Source organism: Pogoniulus pusillus, chromosome 6, assembly GCF_015220805.1.
Source record: "Pogoniulus pusillus isolate bPogPus1 chromosome 6, bPogPus1.pri, whole genome shotgun sequence".
In the NCBI taxonomy this organism is placed as follows: Eukaryota; Metazoa; Chordata; class Aves; order Piciformes; family Lybiidae; genus Pogoniulus; species Pogoniulus pusillus.
Window position 1 is genome coordinate 20,396,999 of NC_087269.1, and position 26,724 is coordinate 20,423,722.

The 26,724-nt window shown below is 39.8% G+C and overlaps 1 long non-coding RNA gene across 2 annotated transcripts in view; it reads right to left on the reverse strand.

The window, feature by feature from the left end:
- Positions 1 to 515: 515 nt before the first annotated feature.
- The window catches only part of LOC135176493 (uncharacterized), a 34,684-nt gene continuing 8,475 nt past the window's right edge, over positions 516 to 26,724 (reverse strand). Inside the window, exons 2-3 of one of the 2 annotated variants that reach the window (XR_010302681.1) lie at positions 24,903 to 24,963; positions 516 to 764 (exon numbers count right to left, since the gene is read on the reverse strand). This is a non-coding gene — a long non-coding RNA (uncharacterized LOC135176493). Of the gene's footprint in view, positions 765 to 12,438; positions 12,823 to 24,902; positions 24,964 to 26,724 lie in introns of those variants that run through there. The other variant, XR_010302680.1, reaches the window with a different exon arrangement.

Consider the following 26,724-nt stretch of genomic DNA (forward strand, 5'->3'; position numbering starts at 1 on the left):
ACCTCCAAGATCATCCAGTCCAACCTAGCACCCAGCCCTAGCCAGTCAACTAGACCATGGCACTAAGTGCCTCATCCAGGCTTTTCTTGAACACCTCCAGGGACGGTGCCTCCACCACCTCCCTGGGCAGCCCATTCCAATGCCAATCACTCTCTCTGGCAAGAACTTCCTCCTAACATCCAGCCTATACCTACCCCGGCACAACTTGAGACTGTGTCCCCTTGTTCTGTTGCTGGTTGCCTGGGAGAAGAGACCAACCCCCACCTGGCTACAGCCTCCCTTCAGGTAGTTGTAGACAGTAATAAGATCACCCCTGAGCCTCCTCTTCTCCAGGCTAAACAACCCCAGCTCCCTCAGCCTCTCTAATCAGCTCTACTCAGGAAGGCTGTCAAAAATCCCACTTATTAAAAAGTTAGCTATTCTTCCCTGCTTCCCAACACCATCTGTACAGTTAAGACAGATCTAAATCATAACATGCTTTATTGAAAATATATAAATCAGACACAGGCCACCAGAGACATATAAGTAATTGAATAGACAATTAAACCACGTGGACATTCAGTTCTACGCCCAAGTTACACCAATCCAAACAGAAATCCAAACTGGCTATCTGCTGTCTGCTTGGGATCCAATTTTCTGTTTCATTGTTGAATTGTGGTCCCTCTGCCCTCTTACAGAAGACAAAATTGTGTTTTCTCCTTTCCTTTCAGCTGTGCTTAGTTATCAGCAGGGATGAGGGTGGTTTTGGCTTCCCTTTACTAAATCTGGTGATAAAAAGGGGTGTTAATTAATAATCATCAGCTCTAAAAGCGCCGTTAAAAAAGAGCATTAGTTACTTCAAAGAAAAACTTGGGTTTTATAAGTACCTTGTACAAAAGGATCTTGACTCAGTTGTTTTTTCAAGTTGTAAAAATACTGAGATGTAAAAATCTCAGCTTTTTAAATGCCCTCATTATCATTGTAAACTGTGGAGCAGTGCAATCTCTTCTAGTTTGGAGGCAACTTTACAAAGCTTTTTTTCCAAAACAAATGAGGAAAGCACATATTTCTTTGTGTCCTGTCACTTTAATTTGACAATTCAATTTTTATGTTTATCCCAAGAAACATAAAGTAACCACAGTTACACTGAGAAGCATACTGTGGCTGCTAGTAGCATAACCTCTAGAACTATGAATGAAGCCAGCAATAGAACAAGGGGACACAGTCTCAAGTTGTGCCGGGGAAGGTGCTGGATGTTAGGAGGAAGTTCTTCCCAGAGAGAGTGATTTCCCATTGGAATGGGCTGCCCAGGGAGGTGGTGGAGGCACCATCTCTGGAGGTGTTCAAGAAAAGCCTGGATGAGGCACTTAGTGCCATGGTCTAGTTGACTGGCTAGGGCTGGGTGCTAGGTTGGACTGGATGATCTTGGAGGTCTCTTCCAACCTGGTTAATTCTATGATTCTATGATTCAACTGACCACTCTAAAGAACACAAGTCTCAAGGTAGTAACACCCAGACTGAAAATCTAACAAGGGAAATACTTTGGTTAAAAATGAAGACTCCTTTAACTCGAATTCAATTACTATTCCCCACTCAGTGAATATATTGTGTACCCAAACAGTCACCTCTGTTTTTATGGAAGTACTTTTGAATTATTCTTTCCTCTAGCCCTGAAACTGGGACATCACCAGAGTTACTTATTCTACTTATGACTGCACTGTGGCTCTGGCTGCCTGTAAAAGCAGTGGCTCTTCGTGAACAGGGAAAAGGCTTTGGGGTGACTATATAGCCTGCCCCAGAGGGAACAATGTGTTCCACATGACAGCAAATATTTTCTTGTGGCATAATATTCTCCTTTGGTTTAATTTTTAAAAAACCTAATCTTTCACAGCTGGGTATACACTCTGGAAGGATACCCTGAAATGAAGCCTCTGTCTAAGAGTTTATAAAAAATAGTTCAGAAAGATGTATGAAATTGCCTTCCTCTTCATAGTGGAAAATTAATTATCCATTGGATTAACAGAGTAGCCTTCACTGATTTTAATAAAACAAAATTTTGCCCCTCACAGTTGGAGAGAATGACAGATTTACACATTCTAAATCATATGCAAAATGAGAGAGATCGAGACTAGAGCACACCTGCACTTTTAGAGGCCTTTGGAAGTTGAAAGCAATTGCAGTCACAGTATCTAAAGTAAGACCTCTCTGCAAACAATATATACTATTTGTTCAAATTTGTATTCTTATTTCCATTCAAGTTCCTTCAGCATGTATACTACACACTACCATAAAAGTTCCTAACTATAGGTAATATTAGTTTTGGAACTGAGTAGTGCAAAATTGGAAGCAAGTAGTAAGATCTGATCCTCTTACTGTGGTAAATAAAGATGAAAAAAATAATACTGTCTGCTATAGAACACTTGGACACTTTTCCCCTAGTGCATTATTTCATTTCTCTCTCCTTTTTTTCTTTTTTCTTTTTTCTTTTTTTTTTTTTGAATGCTGGCGATTCTCTGTCCTGTGGTTATTTTCTGCTTTGAATGCTCCCCTCCAAGCTAAAATAGGTGGCTTTTGGTTTTGCTGCATTTTGTTCCTGTTTAAATGGTGCATTGGAAACTTCCAGATGTAAATATTGTAGTGGAATTTTATCCTGGAACAAACCTTCCTAACGTTCCCTTCAAATCTCAGGATTCTTCCACTGCTGATACACACTGCAGTTCCCAGGCTGCCCAGGCTGTAAAGTGTAGCACCAGAATAGGACAGCTACATCAAGTTGACAGTCTTTCCATTGTTATTACTGCCATTTTGTCTTTTATAAACCTGAGCTGGCCACAGCTGAAATCCACATTCATCTGTGGCCTTTGCCATATGTTCAGAAGAATGAATAAAAAGTCTTGGTCATAGTCAGTTGTACAAGACTGTGCATGACTGCGAAGGAGAGAAGGAGAGTTAAATCCCATCTGTTTACATGCATCTCTGAGAAGGTGATACCATATTCCTCGAAACTCTTTGACTTGTTCTACCTAGTATCACATGATTGTTACTGCCCAAATGAATAGCCAACTCTTCTATGAAGTATGGCTTGGGTCTAGAGGGCTATTTGTCAAAATGCCACTAAACCTGAGCTGCAGTTATGTGTCCTGATGAGCAGTGACGAGCTCTGAGTTTGTGCTGCCGAATAGGAATAACAGGAGACAGTTTTTAGTCCTGTTTCGGATATCCTGTTTTTATTAGCTCTGATCTCCATCACCTATGATCTTTTCAGACAAGGAATGATTAATCATTGGCATGGATGCTAAATGTAGTATGAACAGAGATAAAAGCTCTTAACAATTATCTCGGAGTGTTTACAATAAGCTAAAACCCTTTACAAACAAATTTGTCACAAAACATTAGGGATCATTACCACTGGTGTAATGGTAACATTAGGCTTGCAATTTCACAATAGAGGAGCAAAAACTAAACTTTTGCTGAATCTGAAGATGTGGAAAAGACAAACTGGATTTTTCTTAGCTCATATTAGTTTTATATTTTTATCTTTGACTTTTTCCCAGCTTCCAGCTTTGTCATTTTTAAGTCATCCCTGACTTCTGTGCTGTAATAATGCAGGTAATAGCTAGTACCTATTGTGACAGGGAGCTACACTTGTGAAAAGGAAGTACCAAACCCATCAGAATAGTCCAAAATAAATGATTAGCAGTAAATAATGCTGTGATAACGTCTGATTAGGAATTAGTTCTTTGGGTAACTCCCAAACCATCACAATGGCCCTGGGTATATTTTTTTTCAGTTGCAGTTTATTATTCAGTTTTTTAAAATAATTTAAAGACTTTATGGAAAGAACAAATCATTGCCATGCAAATGACTCTGAAATGAAAACCTCATCATTGTGCTTTGCCAACACATCTTAACCTTCAAAAGTAATCAGTTGCCAATGCAACTGAAGTTATGTTGTGAAAAGCCCTCTGCAATCCACTGAAATTTTGTACCTTAATGTTTTTTACATGTCTGCAGCCACAATGGTTTTCTTTCTCAGTACTGCTGTTATCTTTATCCAGAAGCCAGTTCCTTATTTTGCAACTCAGATCAGTGATTACAGAGGCAAAGGAGTACTCTGTGGACATACCAGCAGCTAACATTTTTTAGTACTTTACAGGCTTCTCACTGGCAAAATTTTAAATGGTTTGGAAATATCATCATCTCTACCATCTGAGAGGTGAAGTGCATGGTTGTCTTGTGCATGGTTATCTTGTGAACTAAGCACAGAATTCAGGCTTCTGTTGGACTGAGTGCTTATCCACCCATTAGAATACACTGAATCACTGAAATAGTAGACATTCCATACAAATCATAGTTAATCCAAGCTAATATCTGAACACTAGTAATGCAGTATACCTTCCTAGTGCCTTCTGCTGTGGTTGTAATGTAGCTTCCAAATAGTTATGATTTTTCTTACACCTTCATTAACTTATTTAAGATTATGCTTCACATTTGTAGCCAGCTGGACTACATATAGCTTTAGGAAGGTAAAAAATGAAGATAAATGACTTGGACACCCTCATCATGTTAGAATACATTTACCTGACTAACACATGTATATAAAGGGTTAGGTCAGATTAAAGAGGGCAGAGGCAACCACAAAGACAGACCACCAGAAAGAAGGAAGAAGCAGAACTGAGAGCTGAACAGTTGTCGTGGAGGGCCTATAGGCCCAAAACAGGCTTATACCTGTTCACCTATCAAGTGGACACAAACGGACACAAAAGGGACACAATAGACCTGGTGCCATAACGTCTGGCCTGCCCAGGGCCCAGGCTGTGTAACGTGGTTGTGTAAGCCTATGAGCCTAGCTTATGGCCTACCAGGTGCAAGGCCTGTGCTCTTCCCATATTTGGGGGAGGCAGGCCTGTGGACCCTGCCTAATATGGTAAGGTTTGGCTAACTGCCATGCTGATTGGCTATGCTTGTGTCCAAAGCGCAATTAATCTTGGCCCACATTGATAAAAGGAGATACGCAGGTGAACAAGGTGCTTTTGCTTCCCTGCTTTGCTTTCCTGCTCTTTGCTGTGCTCTCTCTGCTGTGCCCAGCCCTGCTGCTATTGCACACTGTCTTATTGCTTGTCTGGTAAACTCCATTGTCACCAGTTACCAGAGGCAGACCCTGGATGTCTGCATGTGATCGGCCTGTGTGGTCAGCATGACATTGTGTTGAGACTGCACAACATCTGCCTCTGCACCTGAAGGTCCTGCTTAGAATTCCTGGACATATACACAGATCGTCCAGAAGAAGCCAGGAGAACAAGGTCAGAGATTGTCCGCATCCTTTCCCCAGAAGCCAGGAAGATTCAAGCCTCAACGTCCAACAATACAAAGTCCCCTGAAAGCATTTGGGCACTGTCTGGACTGTGGCTAGCCCCTACGAGGGTAATAATAATAATCTGTGAGTAAATGCTTTAATGCCTCTTTGTAATTCTCTATTGCCTTCTGCCATAGAGCAGAAAGAGCTTTAGCCCATTTAGTGGACAAGCAGCACATTGACCCCAGGTGGCATATCGACCGCAGGGATTCTCGCTCTCTGTTTATTGTTTGAATGTTTGCTAGATAATAATATTTGTGCTTGGTGTTATTCCTAGAATGTCTTCCATAACCACGTTAACAAACAAATATTAATATTAAAATTCAGTGGTTGGGGGTGGTGAGAGTTCAGAATGTTAAAATTTATAAATTATATGTTTTTATGAAATATCATCTCACACCAATTAATTTCCCCTCCGCAACAGCAGTGTGTGAGAAGTTAGTGTCTTATCTATATTTTGACTAGTTGCATTTCTCAGCAGGATGAGGGATATAGGGTACTGTTGTTTTTTAATTTTCCTCTCACAGCTAAGGATTTAATTTCTCTCAGTAAAATATTCCAATTAGCCTCAAACCAGCACAGCCATAATGCATACTTTTCAGTAAGCAGGCAATTAAAAAAAGAAGCATGTCTGTTAACTTTGCAGACAAAGATCACTTCCCAACATCCTGACTCTCAAGAGTGGGATCCTAATGAATTGTCATGCCATAGATGATGACTCTGTAGAACTTCCTGCAGTTTTGTATTTGAGAAGAGAATATTATCGGTTAGACCGGATGATTTTGAAGGTTTCTTCCAACCTCGTTGATTCTATCATTCTATGATTACATTGATGTTCAACTGCTTTAAGCTTTCATTCACTTCAGCAGGACTCTTGGTGTCTTGCATGTCTATAAAGATTCACCTTAATTTATAGTTGGTTTGATTTTCAGTGTCTGTCTGCAAAACCCAATGTAATGCAGAGCTACTTTGAATAGATTGTAAACTAGCTTGGAATCCTGTATAGCACAGATTACTAAATATTCCCTGATGCTTTCTTGTACTAAGCCACATATATTTTGCAGTTGTTTTTCCTTGCTCACATTTTGGCAGACATCATTTTGGCAACCTCCACAAGAGCATGAACACTTTACCCAGGTATGGAGTCTCAGGCTAGCAGGTTACAAAAGTTTCCAACACAATATTCTCCTTCTCTAGAACAACTGTACTCTGAGGAAGTAGGGAAAGATCACTAGTCATTTCAAAACCACCAGGTGAAAACAAAACAGAGGATGTTAATTATTATCTCAGAGAAAAATTACATTGAATTACTGAGAATTAATAGAATGAACTATGGAAAACTTCAACTTCTGGAAGATTTGTGGCTAGGTCTTATTTTAATGCTAAATCATTTACATGGTAATGAAGATTTATTTAAGTTAAATACAGGGTGATTAGAGTTATTATATACAGATGTGGTGCTTGTTGGCCAGATGCACGAAAACAGTTCATATTTGATTGTACATACTTACCACCTGCAAATAATTTCTGTTTTCACTACACCCCAGTGTGGCTGAATGCATAGAATACTTGTGAGTAATGCTGCTTTCTATCTAGTTTGTTAAGGGGAGGGGGGTGTTAAGCTGAACATCTATACATACCTTCTCTTCCATATACTAAGACATACCTTGTATTTTCTGTAACAGCAAGAATACCTTGTCCTTGTGGCCCCAAACCTTTGTACCAGATGACAGCATGCCTAATGAAAAGCGTGGGCTTTTAACACCCACCTCGGTTTTGTGTTCTGTTTGTTGAGGCAATTTTCTTGTAACTTGTTTGACTGCAAAAAGTAATTATTGGCATTATCTGTACTCCATATGAAAAAAAAAAAGATTGGATGGGGCACTTAGTGCCATGGTCCAGTTGATTGGACAGGACTGGGTGATAGGTTGGACTGGATGATCTTGAAGGTCTCTTCCAACTCGGTTGATTCTATGATTCTATGATTTTATGATCTGTTTTGTTTAAGGAGCACCCCTCCTAGACATTTATGACAGTTGTAATTTCCCGAGTAAAAATTTATCCGTCAAGGTCTCAGTTTTGCATTAGTTTGTTGATTATCGGCTGGAGATTTGAGAGCCAACCTGATTTGTTTCCATCATGGATAAAAAATAGTCTGCTATTATCATTCAGAATCCCATTTCACATCAAGAGAAGTGTATGTTTCATACTTTTGACCTCCTGATTAGAAGAGCTGCTGAAGGGGAAATTGTAGTTGTTTTGACAGATAGTGACAGTTTCAGAATTTGCCTGGTGTAGTATTCCTAAACTTTCTACCTAACACAAAAATACCAATTACTGTGTCTACAACTTCTTATTAATTTGCAAAGAAAGTCTCCTACCAGAGATAATTTTTCTTTAAAAAATAAGCTTTTTAATTAATGTGCTATAATCCCAAACCCAACTGCTTTATGTAAACCAAATATTGCTATTTTGTGGAAGAAAAGGTTTCAAGTAGAAGCAATTCAGCTGAAGCACCAGTTATTTGATTTGGCCATGTGTAGAGATGCAGATTCTCTGGGTAAAGTCTCTGACTAACTATTCCTCATCACAACTGCTTTCTCACATCCTGAGGGGATACATTAGTACACCCTGAAGGACCTAATACAGCTTCTGAAAAGTGCTTCGCACATCTAAAGCGGAAGGGGAGACACTCTGCTCTTTGCCAGAAAAGTGTATGCATAGCTTACATGGCGTTCCTGATATGCTGATCATCAAAGAGTGAGAATAATTCAGAGTCAGAGCATTTGGTGATCTTAGCAATACTGAAAAAATCTGAAAGGCAACACTGCTTACACAACTTCTGAACTAAATGCAATTCTTTGCTATACTAGCTGAAACTGCTGTGTTTACACTGCAACACTGCAATCTACACAGCATGAAAAATGATGAAAGCAGAGGAGTCCTTCCACAAATATTTTCCTCAGAATCAGCAAATTCAGGTATGCTTTAATAGAGACTGCTTGGAAGCATGGTCCACAACAGTTATCTCCATTCTCTCATCAGTGGCTCTAGTAGTTTTTGCAGAGATAAAACACATTTCTTATGCACATATAATTAAGTTGCACATTTTCCTGATTTCCTTGCTAGCTCACAAAGTTTCAGTTCTCTCATCCTTATAAATCACATTACTGTAAGGCCCAAAGAAAGGCAACTACTGTTTGATAATGATGCAAAATAAACATTGAAAGATTCACTCCCTGCTTGTTTACTTATGAATATCTTGATTGCATTTTGAATTTTTTTAGAAGGGCCTACCTGTTCAGTACATCTATACAGCACCAAATACACTAACAAGGTACACTGGGTTTAGAAGCACAAAGGATCACTTGTTTAACTCATCTGATACTCTGCATAACACAGTCCATAGATTCATACCACTGATTGCTACTTGATGACTATCATTTCTGGGTGAACTAGGCTCTAGCTCTCAGAATAGGATCTAGTAATCACTTACATTCCTTATCCAAGAAGACAGGAAAAACTTCCAGAACTCAAATTAAGTTTTCATACTTATGAACTACCTCCACATTTTAAAAAATGCGTGCCTTAGCTCTGTGCTCTTTAGATTGCCTTCCTTTATCTACTGACTTGCAGATGACACTAAACTGTGTGGTGGTGTCGACACACCTGAGGAACAGGAGGTCATTCAGAGGGACCTGAAGAGGTGAAGAGGTGGGCCCAGGTGAGCTTCATGAAGTTCAACAAGAGTATGATGGTTTGGGAGTTACCCACCCCCTCACGCAGACTAGATTCAGCTGGCTGGAGGTTAAGGAATGAAGCTTCACGTTCACAGCTTAGCACAATATACAAGCAGATATTTACAATATATTACAAATATTTACAGCTATATAAAGAAATATACAAGTTAAAAGTAATACAGAAACACAGTACCCCTCCCAGAAATCAGAGTCCCCAGGTTGGGGTTCCAACCACTCTTTCACCTTCTTTACACTCCTCTACCTTATCTCAGAGTTTGCCTTGCATGCAAGGTGAGTTGGGAGGATAGACAAGAGAGGTTAAACACAAAATGCTTAGTTGGATTACACAGATCCAAGCAGAAAAGCAGAAGCCCATAGAGAAAGCACAGACACCAATTCCAACAAATAGACCTGTCTTATCTATGTTTGTGTCCTTGTTTTTATACATCTCAGAAAACCTATGAGTGAAGTAGACATAACCATTGTTTTCACAGCCTAGAATCTATTTTTTCTCAGTAAAATGTTCCAGTTAGGCTCAAACCAGCACAAAGAGCAAGTTCAGGGTCCCGCACCTGGGACAGAACAATCCTCACTATTAGTACAGGCTGAAGGATGAGGTGTTAGAGAGCAGCCCCATGGAAAGGGACTTGAGGCTGCTGGTGGATGAGAAGCTGGATATGAGCAGACAGTGCACGCTTGCAGCCCAGAACGCAAATCATATCCTGGGCTGTATCAAAAGAAGCATGGCCAGCAGATCCAGAGAGGTGGTTCTGCGACTTTACTCTGCTCTCATAAGACCTCACTTGGAGTATTATGTCCAGTTCTGGAGCCCTCATTATAGAAAGGACATGACCCTGATGGAGTGGGTCCAGAGGAGGGCCACGAAAACGATCAGAGGGTTGGAACACCTCTGCTATGAGGACAGGCTGAGGGAGTAGGGGGTGTTCAGTCTGGAGAGGAAGAGGCTTTGGAGCACCTAATAGCAGCCCTCCAGTACCTGAAGGGGGCCTACAGGAAGGATGGAGAGAAGCTGTTTACAAAGGTTTGCAGTGACAGGATGAAGGGGCAACAAGTTCAAGCTTGAGAAGAGCAGATTTAGATTGGATATTAGGAACAAGTTCTTTACCATGAGGGTGGTGGAGCACTGGAACGGGTTGCCCATGGAGGTGGTTGAGCCCCCTTCCCTGGAGACATTCAAAGCGAGGCCTGATGAGGCCTTGGGTGACCTGCTCTAGTGGGGCTATCCCTGCTGACTGCAGCAGGCTGGACTAAATGGCCTCTAGAGGTCCCTTCCAGCCCAGACCATTCTGTGATTCCGTGGTGTATGTATATACATCTATATCTATGGTACATATATATATATATACATATGCATATACAAACACACACACACACACACGTTATATCTATATAGATATATAGATATAGATGTTCTCCTGGCAAAGTACTGCTCAGGGAGTGTGAAGCACCATACAATTCATAGAAAGAGAAGATGGCTTAAGTAACTGTGGTGGGTTGGGAAATTTCTCCCCTTCCCCCAGTAAAGTTTACCAGACCAGCTCAGACAGCTTGGAAGTAAGATAAAGCTACATTTTACAGCAAAGGTAAATTTACAAGCTTATATGCAAAATATATTTACATGTATTTACAGTTATATACAATTTAGAAATACAAACAAAGCCCAGAAAGGGCCAATGACATCCTCTGTCTCCCCAGGTAGAGAACCAGCAAGATCTCATGTGTTATCTGGTCAGTCAAGGTTAGTGGAGAAGTTGGAGAGGAGCAAAGGAACAGCAAATGAAGCCAGTGCCCAAAAGCTGAGAGAAATAAATGCTTTATACATTGGCTTTTTATACCAATCAGCAAACCAATGAAATAGACTTTTTATCATTATTAGCCTTTCACAATCAATGCCCTGATCATTCAGATTCTGCACTGAACTTTCAGAAAAGTCCCTATTTCTCTTATTGGAATATTCTAATAAGCCTTAAACTACCACAGTAATTTGTGAGAAACATTTAAAAATGCTAAGAACAAACTTTGCACTAAATGCTACAGAAATAAAACAGTACAGGGCTTGGGAGCTTGCTCCTCAGACAGGCCAAGAAAAATGCTTTACTCAAGATTACTTAATGTGTCTTCAACACAGCCAGGTTAAGAAAACCACCCCTAAAGGTTTGATTTCATACAATCATAGAACAGCTTAGGTTGAAAGAGACCTCAGAGATCACCTACTCCAACCTCCCTGCCATAGGCAGGGACACCTCTCAGCTAGACTTGGTTGTCCAAGGCCTCACTCCATCTGACCTTAAACATCTCCAAAGAGGTAACATACACAATATATCACATTGGTTCTCACTTGCAGAGGGGCTCTACTAGTAGTCATAAGGAGAAAATGTTTTACAGTATCACAGTATCACCAAGGTTGGAAGAGACCTCATAGATCATCAAGTCCAACCCTTTACCACAATTCTCAAGGCTAGACCATGGCACCAAGTGCCACGTCCAACCCCGCCTTAAACAGCCTCAGGGACGGTGACTCCACCACCTCCCCGGGCAGCCCATTCCAGTGTCCAATGACTCCCTCAGTGAAGAACTTTCTCCTCACCTCCAGCCTAAATTTCCCCTGGCGTAGCTTGAGGCTGTGTCCTCTTGTTCTGGTGCTGGCCACCTGAGAGAAGAGAGCAACCTCCTCCTGGCCACAACCACCCTTCAGGTAGTTGTAGACAGCAGTAAGGTCACCCCTGAGCCTCCTCTTCTCCAGGCTAAACAATACCAGCTCCCTCAGCCTCTCCTCGTAGGGCTTGTGCTCAAGGTCTCTCACCAGCCTCATCGCCCTTCTCTGGACACGCTCAAGCATCTCAACGTCCCTTCTAAACTGGGGGGCCCAGAACTGAACACAGTACTCAAGGTGTGGTCTAACCAGTGCAGAGTACAGGGGCAGAATGACCTCCCTGCTCCTGCTGACCACACCATTCCTGATGCAGGCCAGGATGCCATTGGCTCTCTTGGCCACCTGGGCACACTGCTGACTCATGTTCAGGTGGGTATCAATCAGCACCCCCAGATCCCTCTCTGTCTGGCTGCTCTCCAGCCACTCCGACCCCAGCCTGTATCTCTGCATGGGGTTGTTGTGGCCAAAGTGCAGCACCCTGCACTTGGAGCTATTGAATGCCATCCCCTTGGACTCTGCCCATCTGTCCAGGTGGTCAAGGTCCCGCTGCAGAGCCCTTCTGCCCTCCAACCCAGCCACATCTACCCCCAGCTTGGTGTCATCTGCAAACTTGCTGATGACTGACTCGATGCCCTCATCCAGCTGAATTAGGACACTGGAACCTAAGCCATACTCAGGTATGTGTGGTAATGCCTTTTATTGTTCAAATAAGTCACAATGTGCTTTTCAGCTTACTTTTACTGTTCAGATAAGATATTCAGAAAAATTAAAAGTCAATTCCTGTATCACATCCATTAAAAGATACTCTACATTTTTCATTTCTGTTCTAGCTGCAGACCAATTTTTACTAACACCTTTCAGAATTAGTCCTAAGATCCACAGGACATGTTCCATGAAACATGACTAATACAGCAGGCATGTTAATATGGTAAACCTCAAAAAACATTGGTGACTTGGGTAACTGTATCCACCACTATCCTTGTAGAAAAATGATAATTTTGCTTATGTAGGATGGAGGAAACCGAAGCATAGAAGGTGACATGCAGGCAGGCTAGGAGTGTCCTCCTTTGCATCTAGAACAGTAAATGTAACATTTTCAAATCACTTTTCAAAACTATTTTTGGGAATGAAGCATGCCTAAAACTGCTAAATGACAATATGAGCCATAGTGTGTATGGAAACTGTCAAAATAAGTAATTGGTCTGTACTTCTAATTCCTCAGTCCCTATCCCTAGTATTGAAGAACCCAAATTGTGAGCTGCTTCTCTAGGTAAGGCCTATAACTGATCATATTTGCACAGTATCTTTACCTAAATAAAGGCTCACATTATGTCAAGCACTTTTGTTTTCATATGCTATTGATAGTAAGCAAAAGAAATATTCTAAGAACTCACATGTCTTTGACCATTAGACACCACATTAGAGAGCACCATATATCAAGTGATTTTTAATCAGTTTGTGTCTACATGTTTGTTTGGCTCAGTAAATTATCCAAGTGAATATAAAAGAAATAAAAGAGGAGGAAAATCAACAAAATCTATTTCACAAGAGAAAATCTGAATCTCTAGCTAACAGTGATTTGTTAGACTTTGTTCCTTTGAGTAGTGGCAGTTGGATTTCTTTGCTCATAAAAGTCTTTATTATTTGCCTCACAGGCATTCAATTCAGAGGAAGAAAAATAATAAATTTCTCTTCAGTTTCAAGCTATGTGTGACAAATGTACTGTGACATTCAATTCCCCTTGTCTTTTTGATGCCACTTCTAAATAAATATTGATGGTCTGTCATAGCTTGGCTACAGACAGAAATGTTTTCATCCCAAAATTCAGATTTATAAACTAAATGTGATGGGCAAAAGAAAAGACATATTTTCCCAGTGGTTTTTAGTTTTCACAAATGCTTACAATCTACAGCTATTACAGATGGGAGAAACTGGAGCTCAGGACAGAAGAGGGTCATGTTTTTATTTTCTATTAAGGAATTAAATGGAAATGATAATAGAAAACATGCAGAGAAGTTGACTGTGTTCTTATGCTCCTGGAGAAACAAGATCAGACCAGATCTTCTTATAGCCTGAACACATGCTTAAACTCTGGGGAAGTTCTGATCCTTTGACCAAGTTTGAACATCGTGGTTTTCTGTTAAAGTCTGTATTTTTACAGTAGCCTGAAGCTGAATCCCACTGATGCAGTACAAACCAACTGAACTAAATTTGTTGGCCTTTGTTAGAATGAAAGTCAAATTAGATGGTGTCTTCAGGCCTCAAAATTTCTGAAGCTATGATTTTATGAATCTCTTGAAAAGTCTTGACTTTGTCTATGTTGATCTTAGACAATGAAATGTAGGGGGGGAAATTAAATCCTGCACTTTGCATTCACCTCCGCAGCCTAGAGTCAAATCCATGCCGTGTTCTTGTTGTTTATACAAAAGGAAGAATCTTAATTATGGGAGATAAGTGTATGCATGGAGGACACATTCAATAGAGGAAGTGTTGCTTGATAGTTGAGAACATTATACATTTTGGAGGACCGGTTCTTCTCATAGAACCAAATGTGTACGTGCATTCCTGATATCACTGGCTTACATTTTTCCTCTTTCTAGAAGTAGTCTTCTACCAGTGTTTACCACAACCTATTCACAGGAAACCTAGCCTAGTCCTAGAAAATCAAGCAAATAACATTAGGAAAAAACTTCCCTCTACATCACCATTTCAGGCCTATTACTTTTGGCATATTAATTTGCACCCTGAGTGTATGCTACTATAACTGGCCTATTAGACTCTAGAGTTATTAACTTTCTAATGATACATTATTAATTCTATATAGATGCCCTTTTAACCTGCCACAAGACTTTGACTTTAATACACCAAATAAGAGCATGGCACATCCTGGCTGAAATATAAAGCATATTGTGGAAAGAGATCAATTTCACTTTAGCAGGATTTTGCTGTGTGACAAATGCCTGGAAAGGATTGTTAGTAATGCATATCACATCAACACCAAAGCAACATGTACATTGCACTCACATCTGCATAGTGAGTTTGTCTAATGCAGCCTTATCAAGATTTGTAGAGGTAAACTGTGTCTGATAAAGCAATCATTCTCATAGCTAGTATTTGTCTTCAGGAATAATACAGAACATGTTGATATCACATTACCAACATGAGCCCTTCACATTTATCACTGCAATGAAAACAACTTACAGTTCAAACACCACAAATAAGTATGATCTCTTCCAGAATACATTTCATTCACAACTTAAAACAGTATCTAGTTACAAAATACTTAAAGCTGAAGCTTTCTCTAACACTCCCTAAGTGGGAATAGACCCCTGCTCAATTCTGAATACAAATGACGCATCCTGCTGTTTTAGGGTTTAAACACAAAATCATCAGTATGTAGACATTCTGAGTGCAGTGTTTTGTCTGAATCTACATCCTAGCAGGAGTTTAGTGTTATTAATGACTCAGATATAGAAACTTCAGCCCAAGTCAAGGTCTCTGCAGAGATATGTTCAAATTGCCTATGGTAAAAACAAACCAAATTCCCAAAATAACAAAACAAAATGCAACAACAACAACTACAAAAGTTTACTTCCCTTACATACTGGAATGGCAGTGATGCTCAGGTTCATCAGGATGAAATAACACAGCCATCAGCCTTTCATAGTTTACTTATTCAGGTCTGGGTTAATCTAAAGAATTTACACTTCAAAAATATTTAAAATGTGATCATCTGCATAGTGCGTAAAATCTAATATCACAGTATCATCAGGGTTGGAAGAGACCTCACAGATCATCAAGTCCAACCCTTTACCACACAGCTCAAGGCTAGACCATGGCACCAAGTGCCATGTCCAACCTTGCCTTGAACAGCTCCAAGGACGGCAACTCCACCACCTCCCCGGGCAGCCCATTCCAGTGTCCAATGACTCTCTCAGTGAAGAACTTTCTCCTCACCTCCAGCCTAAATTTCCCCTGGCGTAGCTTGAGGCTGTGTCCTCTTGTTCTGGTGCTGGCCACCTGAGAGAAGAGAGCAACCTCCTCCTGGCCACAACCACCCTTCAGGTAGTACCTTGGGTTGATGTTCAGAGCAGGAAGCTGAGCAAAGGCAAGAAGTTGTCCACTGGCACATGTGAATAGACACAGACTTAACACAACAAAAAATAACTTCTTCCAGAAATATAGATCTAGCAAAAATCTAACTTTAAAATGATATTCTAATTTTCACCAACCACTTAAGCCAAGGTGAAATGAACAAATTAAGTTGATCTAAGTGTGGGCTACCACTGAGAGGAATGCTTAGTTGTTGCACGGTAATTTGGGTCAGGGAACTCATCCAAGTGAGAAACCAACCCCTTCACTCTGCTAAAGGAAGTTTCCATCCAGTTCCTTGATTCAGCTCCCTGTGCAGCCATATAAGCACAAGTGTCAGCACAAAGGCAAATGCAGCAATTTGGGTGCCAACTGCTTGGTATTTTAAAATTCTTTTTCCTCTAATGAATTGTTCCTGTTATTAAATGAGCTGCTTTATGCAGGCTGCCTTGCCAGTTTCTTCACAGATACTGTTCCTTGAGGAAAGAATGACAGGTATTGAAGTGCACAGATCAAACTCTATACAATGCACTTACTGGTATTCAGAGTAAAGTAGTTTATGTTCAAGAAGGGGGAAAGGGAAAAGAAAAACAACAACAACAACAACTCCTACCAAAAAAAAAAACCCCAAACATAAAAGATTCCACTGGGAAAGATAGAAACTTGTGAACTAACAGTTGAGAGATGCACACTCGTGGGGGCAAATTACCTTTAGGAAGGCCTATTGGCATTGACCACGCAGGAAGTCAGTATTATTGATATTAAATGACTAGGAAACTAATGCCACTATGTTCAGAATGTTTAGGAGATAATTAACACATTCCATAAAGCATTTTTTCAATCAAAATATTTGCAGTTGTACAGTTTGAAGAAAGTATAAATTAACTTTTCATAAAAATACTTGTGAAAAACTGTTTCTTTTCAGCAGACCGCATTAGCATTTTCTTAGTAGTTCTAACAAGAGATACCAGCCAGGGAAGCTGGCTGGAAGAGCAGTCCAGCAATAAGAGGGTTGGTGATGTATTATTCACAGAATCGCAGAATCACAAATATATCTGGTCAGAAGAGACCTCGAGGATCATCCAGTCCAATCTTCGACACAGCACTGAAGGGTCAACATTAAACCGTGTCCCTAAGCACCAGGTCCACACACCACTTGAACATTCTTAGGGATGGTGACTCCATCGTCACCCTGGGCAGACCGTTCCAATGTTTGATAACCCTTTCAGTGAAGAAGTATTTTCTAACATCCAGCCTAAACTTCCCCTGATGCAGCTCCTCGGGTGCAGCTTGTAACCATTTCCTCTAGTCCTGTTGCTTGTCAGCAAGGAGAAAAGGCTAGCCTCCTACTCACTCCAGCCTCCCTTCAGGTAGTTGTAGAGAGTGATGAGGTCTCCCCTCAGCCTCCTCTTCTCTAGACTGAACAACCATTCTGCCTCAGATACTCCTCTTAGGCCGTATGCTTCAGGCCTTTCACAAGCCTTGTTGCCCTTCTCTGGAAACAATCCAGCACCTCAGTAACCTTCCTCTAGAGAAGGGCCCAGAACTGAACACAATACTTCAGGTGTGGCCTCACCAGTGCTGCATACAGTGGGATTATCACCTGCCTACTGCTGTCGGCCACAGTGTTTCTAGTACAAGCCAGAATGTTGCTGGCTTTATTCATATGCTAAGCCTCCACTTTTGTAAGAGGAAGATTAACTCATTGTCACTCATAGTAATCAAGCAGTGTTAGGAAAACACATGACTGTGTATGACACTGAAGGCTACTTTATCATCAAACAGCAAAACTGTATTGATTTCACACACTGCCCTGGATGGTGATTTTCAGCTCTGCAATTGCCTCTCTTATCACACTGGGTAAAGTGCCCTTCTTATGCCTCTTAATCTCCTAGTTTGCTCATCTAGCTTGTCACTGTGAACTCAAGAGGGCTAAAGCTGTTTCTTCAGATCAATTTAACAGAAGTTGTCATACAGAATACTGATTAAAGCCAAACTCTGTACACACTGCTGCAATATAAATAGAACTATATACATCACTCCTTGGTAGCAGGTTTTCTAGATGTTTCCAAGTTTCTGGTGCCACTGGAGCTTGTTTATGTGCCCCTTCATGCTTTCATCACACACCATGCTACTTACACATATTTCAGCATCCTACTCTTCCAGGAAAAAAATTAATTATTACTGGCACAGAGACTACATGAGTCTTTACATTGGCAGCAATGGACAACACTTCCTAAGAGGATTTTCATTAGAGGAAAAAGGATTTTTGAAAAGCTTAATATTCCTGCTGTGACAGGACTGTGTGATTTGCACACACAGTCTCTAGTATGGAGTTTGTGTGAAAAGAAAACTTCTCAAAACATAAGTGATTCAAAATCAAATTCTTAATCACAGACCTTGAAATTTGACATTTTGGAGCAGCTTTCACATTCTGTGTTATGTGCTCTCCTGGAAGACATCTTCTTCTAATTGAGAGCTATTGTGAAAACTGATGAACACCAGAGAATATTTCATTTGATATATAAGAGGGAAAGCATGGCCTAGTGTGTACAACAGAGGACAGGAGATTAGAACTGAGCCTGTGGCTAAATTTTGCTGTTGTTGGCATTTTTTTAAATACAAAGCAAAAAATCCAATCACAAACCAGCATTTTCAATCATCGTAAAGTTGAAAGGAAACACCACCTCAAGCCAAACAGTGTCATCTTTAGTGCAAAACAAAATGTTGTAGTTAGATTTGACTCTTGATTGTTCTATGAAAAATAAAATTAAGGAATATCCCCCAGTTTAAAGGAATTGTATTCTGAAAAATGGAAACTTCATTTTAAGGAAAGTATATAAAAAATTCATTTTTCTAAAGCAAGAATGTAGCATCACGAATAAGTGGAGATATTCATGTGAAGCAGACTCTTTTTTGCTTTTAACATAAATCTGCTTGATATTTAGATGAAAAAAAAAGTCAGACTCTGAGGCAACCCAAGCATGGGCTGGGACTGAAAAAGCTGAGGTTACTGATTTCACAGTATCACAGTATCAACAAGGTTGGAAGAGACCTCATAGATCATCAAGTCCAACCCTTTACCACAGAGCTCAAGGCTAGACCATGGCACCAAGTGCCACGTCCAATGAGGTTCAATCCTAGTTCCACTACTGACATGCAAGATTTCACTACAGAAAGTCAGTCTCTGGCTTTCACTCTCATGTGGGTGGCCTTCACACATTCTGTGCCTGTAGGAACCTTTGCTTGATGGACAGTCTGTGATGTGCCAGAGGTGAGGAGGAGTATGAACAGTTACAGTGATTTTCTGTGCAGTTAGCTCAAACCTTTCAAGAACTCACCCATATGGGAAAAAAGAGATACTTCCTACTTTCATAAGCTACATTTTGTTAGAGGTCAGAAAGGAGTTATATCATCTGTGTCCTCATTTACTAACACTTTATTTAGTTATTTATTTTATCAACTGTTTCATTGCATACCTGATACTACAACCTAGAGTAGGACAAGTTTAATATTTTTGAGAAGCTTTGAGATCCTTAGGTAACAATACATTCACAGATGTTGGTAATAATGCCCTAAAAACACAGTGGTTTATGTCATATCTGAATCTGAAAATGGCTATCACTCTTATGCAGACATGGAAATTTGGACATTACAAGCTTATTTGTTTCTGAAGTAACTCATGAGTTCAGAATAGTGTCTTCCCATGAAATTAACTTGGATGAACTTAACTTGGATGGATTCAATTCTAGACCAATGAATCAGAGTAAATGCTTTGACACAGGGACAATCAAAAGTTCCCGTGGTGTTCCTATGACTACTTCATGTGAACACCAAAAAATATAGCATTACAGTTTTGAGCAATTAGATCTATCAGATCTAAACTATGGATGCAATTGATGCTATCAGAAATCCCAGATGTAACTATAATATGTTCACTAGAAATGGTGGATGAATAATCTGGAGTCTAGTCCACCAAGTTTCACCCACAAACTGGACTACTGGCAAACACAAGCCTTGCAATGCTTTGTAAACTCACAGTTTACAAAGTCTATTGAACTGGGCACAGAAGATGTACAATGCCCAAGAAAAATGGAAACAGGATCCTCAAGTTAAGTCAAAGGCAAGTTAAAAGCCACACAGCTAAACATACTCTTACTGAGTGCCCAGCTGGGTATTCCTTTGCCAGTAACATCAAATCATGATTATCAGCAAGGGCCTACACAACCTAACACCATATGTCGCCTCCACTCTTCTTGAGGTAAATACAATTTTTGTATGATGTTATCCATTGAGACACATTCTACGGCTTTTGTCTCTGAAAATCTCTTTCTTGTATATGCCATAGAATACCAGATAAGAAAATGCATTGTTGGCCCAGTCTTTTGGTGATAACTTGATGTGCCATCATGTGGTCTCTCTATACTCTTCAAAATTGTTCACAAAATGTCTATTGATAACAACCCTTAAAATCATGGTAATGATACACATGCATACATAACAGTCAGCCATGTAACTGGAAAACACTTGATACAGAATCATATCTAAAATCACACACTGAACAATTTTAACCTTCCTTTCTTTCTGCCTTTGCGTCATGGTTTAAACCCAGTTGGAAAATAATCTCCACACAGTCATTCACTCACCTCTCACCCCAATCCCTGCTGATATGGGGAGAAGAATCAGAGGTAAAAAAAGTAAAACTCATTGAATAAGAACAGTCTAATAATTGAAATAATATGTAATAATAATAACAATTGTAATGAGAAGGTAGATAACAGAAACAGAGAGAAATAAATCCAAGAAAGACAAGTGATGCACAATGCGATTGCTCACCACCTCCTGCTGACCAATGACCAGTCAGTGCCCAAGCAAGAATCAGTCCTCCCAGCTAACACCCTCCTGTTTCTGTACTGAACATAATGTCTTATGTTATGGAATATCCCTTTAGCTAGTTTGGGCTGTCTCTTCCTGGTTAAGCTCCCTCCCAGCATCTTGTGCACCTCTTTGCTGGCAGAGCTCAGGAAGCTGAAAAGGCCATGGCTCAGGATATGCACCACTTAGCAACAAGTAAAACATCAACATTCTCCTCGTACTAAATCCAAAGCACAGCACTGTACCAACTACTGGGAAAAAAAATTAACTCTATGCTGGCTGAAACCAGGACATTTCACTAACACTGATAGCCCAGTTTCCAATTAGCTTTTGTTCTAAGCATATATTGTGTTCATACACTGTGTGGCTAAAAGGGATATCTCTGACAATACGGACCAAAAATAGATACATCTTCACACAAACTCTTTTCCTGGGCTTGCACGAATTTGTCTCAAGATAGCTGAGTCATTACTGCTTTCCTGTCAAGGCAGATTAATTATCTCTGTGTTACCCCATGTCAGGGAGTCGTGTTTGACAGACATCTCCTAAAACGTTAGAGATGCTGCCTTTATTCATGCTTTCTTATTATGCTATCCTCTGCTAAGGTGCAACACCTGGAGGATAGATGTCATAGCTAAAGTTACTCCACACATTAGCTGGAAAACTGAGACTAACATCCATGCCAACTCCCTGAATCCCCATACCAATGTGCAAAGCATGGACAACACCACTTCCAAACTTGTTAATGAGAATGTAGCTGTGCTGCAGACACATAGTGAATATGTGGCAAGGCCTTTTGTTCTATTATGATCTGGGGTCCAGCTGTGGGGGTGGAGAATTAAAATGGTACAATAGCTGTAGGGTTTGCAGCTTGTTTCCAAGATCTTTATAACATCCCACATTCTGAGTATTGGCATGTGACAAATAGGACAGTAAAATAAAGGCTATATGTCATGTTTCTAGTGGGGACTGCTCTATAATTTCCTCTGCTGTCCTTGGATCTTCTTTAAAAGAAAAGGCACAATACAAAGAAGTGTCTTTTCCCTTTATGAAGCTGTCTGCCTTGATGCCTTTGTTAGATGCTTCTAGGACTGAGATCATGTAAGAAACAAACAAAAAAGGCAAACCAAAACCCATGAATATAATCAGTAACAAGAACCAAAGTTATGAGAGTTACATCACAGAGATTTTTTTTTTTTTAGCTGAGACAAGCTGCAGGGATAATGTAGCTTACTGCCTAATATTCTTTATGTTTTTGCTAGAGATGTCTGGTTTTCACAGCTGCAGAAGTTAAAAAACTATTACTACTAATTATCAGGTATTATATAAAATTATTCCAGTAAAATAATACTAGCAAAGTTGAGGGTGAACAAAGAACTTAGATGTTTTGCCCTTTAGTTTCAGAGGGCCCAGGGTAAGTGGGTGGTCCAGTGTTGGAAAAACTAAATTCAATTAAATCATTTGCCTTTAAAATTCAGAGGTTGAGTGAAACAAACATATGAGAAAAAACAATCATAGGTGGAGATGCAAGCCTTTGCAACATGGAGAAGAACACTCTGCATACAACTGACTTTCCAGATTTCATGAGCTAGAGGAGGTATGAGCAAAGCCAAACTTCAGACTAACTTAGTCGACTCGTATTCTCAGGCTCTCTATATCCAATGGAAGAATAATACTCCCTACCAAAGAGAAGTTGTAAGTTAGAGCACCAAATGAAATTATATCCTCTGACTACAAGTTGTTCAGAACAGGTCACAATTTTATTTCTCTGGCACTCAGATATTTACAGTGGGTTTGGTGCTGAACCAAAACTCTTGCTATGCTCCAGAGCTTGTAATCTCAGTGAGCAAAGAGAGCCTATGCTTGGACAAGAGAAGGACGAAGAGATTACATTACTTCACTAAGGTTACATATTGAGTATATGGCAAAAAGGTAAACAGTACAGTCTTGTCTAATGTCCTTATCAGGGATGGATGCAGTGTGCTGTGTATGAAAAAAGGATTGAACAGCTTTCCTACTGAAACTACATTTGTTCAGATCTTGTTTGTATGTTGTATTTTCCCTAGGTGTGAGGAAGAGGTTTCTGCACTAAATGAAATCAGATCTTTCAATTTTTCCAGTTCCTTCAAGGAGTATAAATAATCACTTCAGCTTTAATTTTCCCACTGGCATGCAAAGACTCAGCACCTCATACTACTGAAACGAGCGCTGAAATTTGCAGATGGAGGCAACCACAATGCTTCACTTAATTGTACTCTGTCTCTTGTAGGTACCACTTGCATGAAAAGACACAGGGAAATGGAACCGTACACTTTGTAAATTCACCTGCTTCTCAGAGCTTACATTTGTTAGTAAAATGGACTGAAACGTGAACCTCAGGGTAAGCTTTAGCCCTAATCTTGGCTGTTTTACACACTATCTCATCAGACTTTTTCATCTGAGCTTTAATTGATCATGCTTTAGAGACTATCAATAATAGTCTGAAGAATTTGTGTGTATTTTAACAACAGTATGTTATATGCATGCTCAGCTGAAATCTAGCTTCTGCAGGGACCAGTAATACCTCTTCCACAAGAAAAACAATATGAACAAACAAAAACCCCAAAACAAACAAACAAAACCCACACAAACAAACAAAAAAAAACCAACCCACACCTCATCAAACAAACACTTATCTTAATGTTTTGGGTACTGAGACAGTTATTTGTACTGCACTGCCCCAGTGTGTTTCCTGTGCTAGGTACTGTAGTTCTAGCTCCCTGTACTGTCTTGCTAACAAAATCCATATGCCTGCTCCGTAAAGGAGATGGGCAGCACTGAGCTAGCCTTTTAAGATGTCATCTTGTACATTCAGGCCAAGGTGATTGATGGGGGATGTCTCCAGCTGGGAAGCAGCCATGTCTGAAAGTGAGAAGCAGAACTGAACCCAAGACATTTAATTTCAAAATGAATCTGGCAAGTCTCCTGCTGCCTGCCAGTTCTACTCAGATACAAGTGTTTCTGGCATTTTCTGCAAGAAGCAGCTTTGGGGACTGATTTGAACTGCATTTACCATCTGGCAGGGCAGCTTCAGGGACCTGGAGCCCCTGGGAAATGTGCTGCAGTATTTGATCCTTACCTCCTCAGAGGCAGTTACCACTCACTTTTGTATAGTAATGTATAGCTATGATCCAGGTCTCAGTACACAAGGCTAAAGATTTTTGAGTTAAGCAGAATGAAAACATGGAAAGGATCACCCTACATAGCTCACTTGAAGCACTGGTCAATGCACTGAGAAGTTTCTAACCTAAGAACAAAAGAAATAATGGTGAAACATACCAACATCCAAGCCTTAGCCAGTGTACTTGCTTCCAGGCTCAAACACCTTAGAAGTCCTTGGGCTCAGGCTATTTATAAAGCTTAAATTCAGTCCAGCTTTACATGTTCTCCCTAAATGGTCCCAGATATTATAAACTGATTAAAAAACAAAACCTGTAAGTTCATAATATTCTGCAACTTTCCCAAGCATTTTCTAATACATCCTTTTTTTTCAGTGATCAGGTTTTGACTAGCATTTCCTTTACTCTGCTGAAAAATACATATAAACAAATCTAAATCACACATCCAAGCTTTTACACAAAAAGACAAATTTGTTCTCAACAATTATTTTCAAAGGTAACATTTTTTGGTGTATGATTCTTCATTTAAATTATCCTCTAATCAAACCAGCTTTTTTTTTTCATTAATGTAGTCAGCTAGATGTAAAGCCAGTTTTTAATCCAATCATTTACTCAAAGAGCAGCTGTGTAATTTTTGTTCATTTGCACACTGGTTTAGCTACATCAATGGCATATATGAGATGAACACTGTAGCAATGAATATATTGTTTAAACGCAGTATGAGATCAGAAATGAAACTGAAAAATTCAGAAGGTGTTTTACTAAGCAGTGAATTGCATCTTGTTTCTCTAACTACATGTTGGGTATGTTCAGACAAATGGGTGCAGACAGTTGGGTTTTCACTCTGCCATACTTTGCACAAGCCAGATGGCAGCCAGCTCTATCCAAAAGTCATGTAACCATATGAACATGGCATCAAGCCTGAGTGAAAATGTCTTACTTTTCAGCACATGGCTTCTGAATTGGATTTTTCCTATCTGATGGGCTCAGAATACAGGCAAAGCAGATCTACAACTGCCTCCACTCACCCGGTAAAGCATCTCCTCAGAGGAATCCTTTCCATGCAGTTTCCAAATGGGCTTTGATGCACTGCAATGAAATATCACATGAAGACAAAAAGCTCAAGATAAAACACATTTCAGTACAAAACACAGTTATTCCAAGCAATATTCCACCTCACTGAAGTGCCTAGTCCTCTTTATCTTCTTAAATGTCTTTTGTCAAAAGCAACAACAACCTGTATATATTAAGTTTTCTAGAATGATTCTTATCAATGAGAAAATGTCTCATGAAGAAATTCTGAGCACTTCTATATTTAGTCCATGAGGAGAATTCACATGATAGAAAAAAACAGTATCTTTCTTCTCTGGAACTTTTTTATTAAGATATTTTTATGTTAAAAAAATGTTAACTTTTTGCAAGAAAAACTTATTGTGCTTAGCATTTCAACAGTTTATCTGTGTTCTTAGATCTTGGATTAAGTTCCTGGCCAAAACCACACTCATCCTGATGGATGTCTGGATGGTTAAGTGAGTTGACTGACTAAATGCTAGGTCTCATGACAGAGCAAAAGCCAAGGCAGGAAGCCTGGCATAACAAAAAAGATTCTCACTATGGTGGTTTGTAACAGTTCCTTACAAGCCGAAAGTGAAGGCAACACAGCATTAAATCAAGTTAACACAAAACCTCCTACCACTTTAAATAAGAATAGGTGATTAGATGAGCTCCCCATTTATAGCTTATTCCCTAGGGAGGAATACATAAGCATTAAAGTTGGATGTTTTTTCTTTAGGATCAAGGCTTGCAAAGAAGTGTTCAGAAGGCAATAGGTAAGAACAATACAATAAAAATGGGTATTAACTATTCAAAGCATGTAAGAAAATACTGAAATCAAGGCCAAATTTTCTTTTTTTTCAAAGATATTAGGTGTAGAAATACCATACAGCAATAGTATGACACTGGGAAAAAAAAAGTTATTTTATCATAGTGAAAACTATCCTAACAAAATACAGGAGAAACAGATGTGGAATCAGCATGAAAACAGAATTTGACTGCCATGAAATGCTCAAATCCACCCTGCAACATTGTGTCTGACTCAAAGAGAGATTTCAGGAATTTCATTTGTAATTCATCTTTCCTCTACTTGATATTTTTCATGAACCTTAAGGAGTTTTATATACATTATTTCAATCTTCCTGTAGCCCTAAGAGGTAAAGAAGCATTACCTTTATTTTACACATAGTAGACTTAGACACAAAGAGCACAAATGAGTCACCCAAGATTACACAGCACTTCAGAGAGGCAGCCTAGAACACCACCAGGAGATCTGGCTGAGCATTCTTTTCTCACCACTTGACCAAATTTCTTCTTATTGCACAAATTGAAAGAGTGGGAGCCAATTAGCCACCTGTTTCATTGTCTGGCATTTTCAAGACATCTGATGTGTGCTTAAGTGGAGCAATGTGCTTCACATATACAGGACCTCCTGCTACTGAAGTTTCACACATGACCAGGACCTTTCACTGAGTAAAACATAAATTGTACACATTCCAAACTGCTGTTTCTATTAAACAAATGTTTTGACTGGAAACACTGATTCCATTTCACCTCTGTTGTTTCTGATTTCCTATTGCTGTTTCCTTTCTTTTCACTCCTCTTCCAACACTGGTGCCAACATGCTGACCACACACACACAGAGGTCATGGTTGCTAGTAGCCAGCTGGCAGGTGGTGGATATTTTTCTCGCAATGTATGTATGTGTGGATGACTGCTCTTGCTGTGTGACTGACTTAGTTGCTGGCAGTGCTTTTGGCTGGGGTATACTCTCTGGCATTATTTTAGCTCCAGACA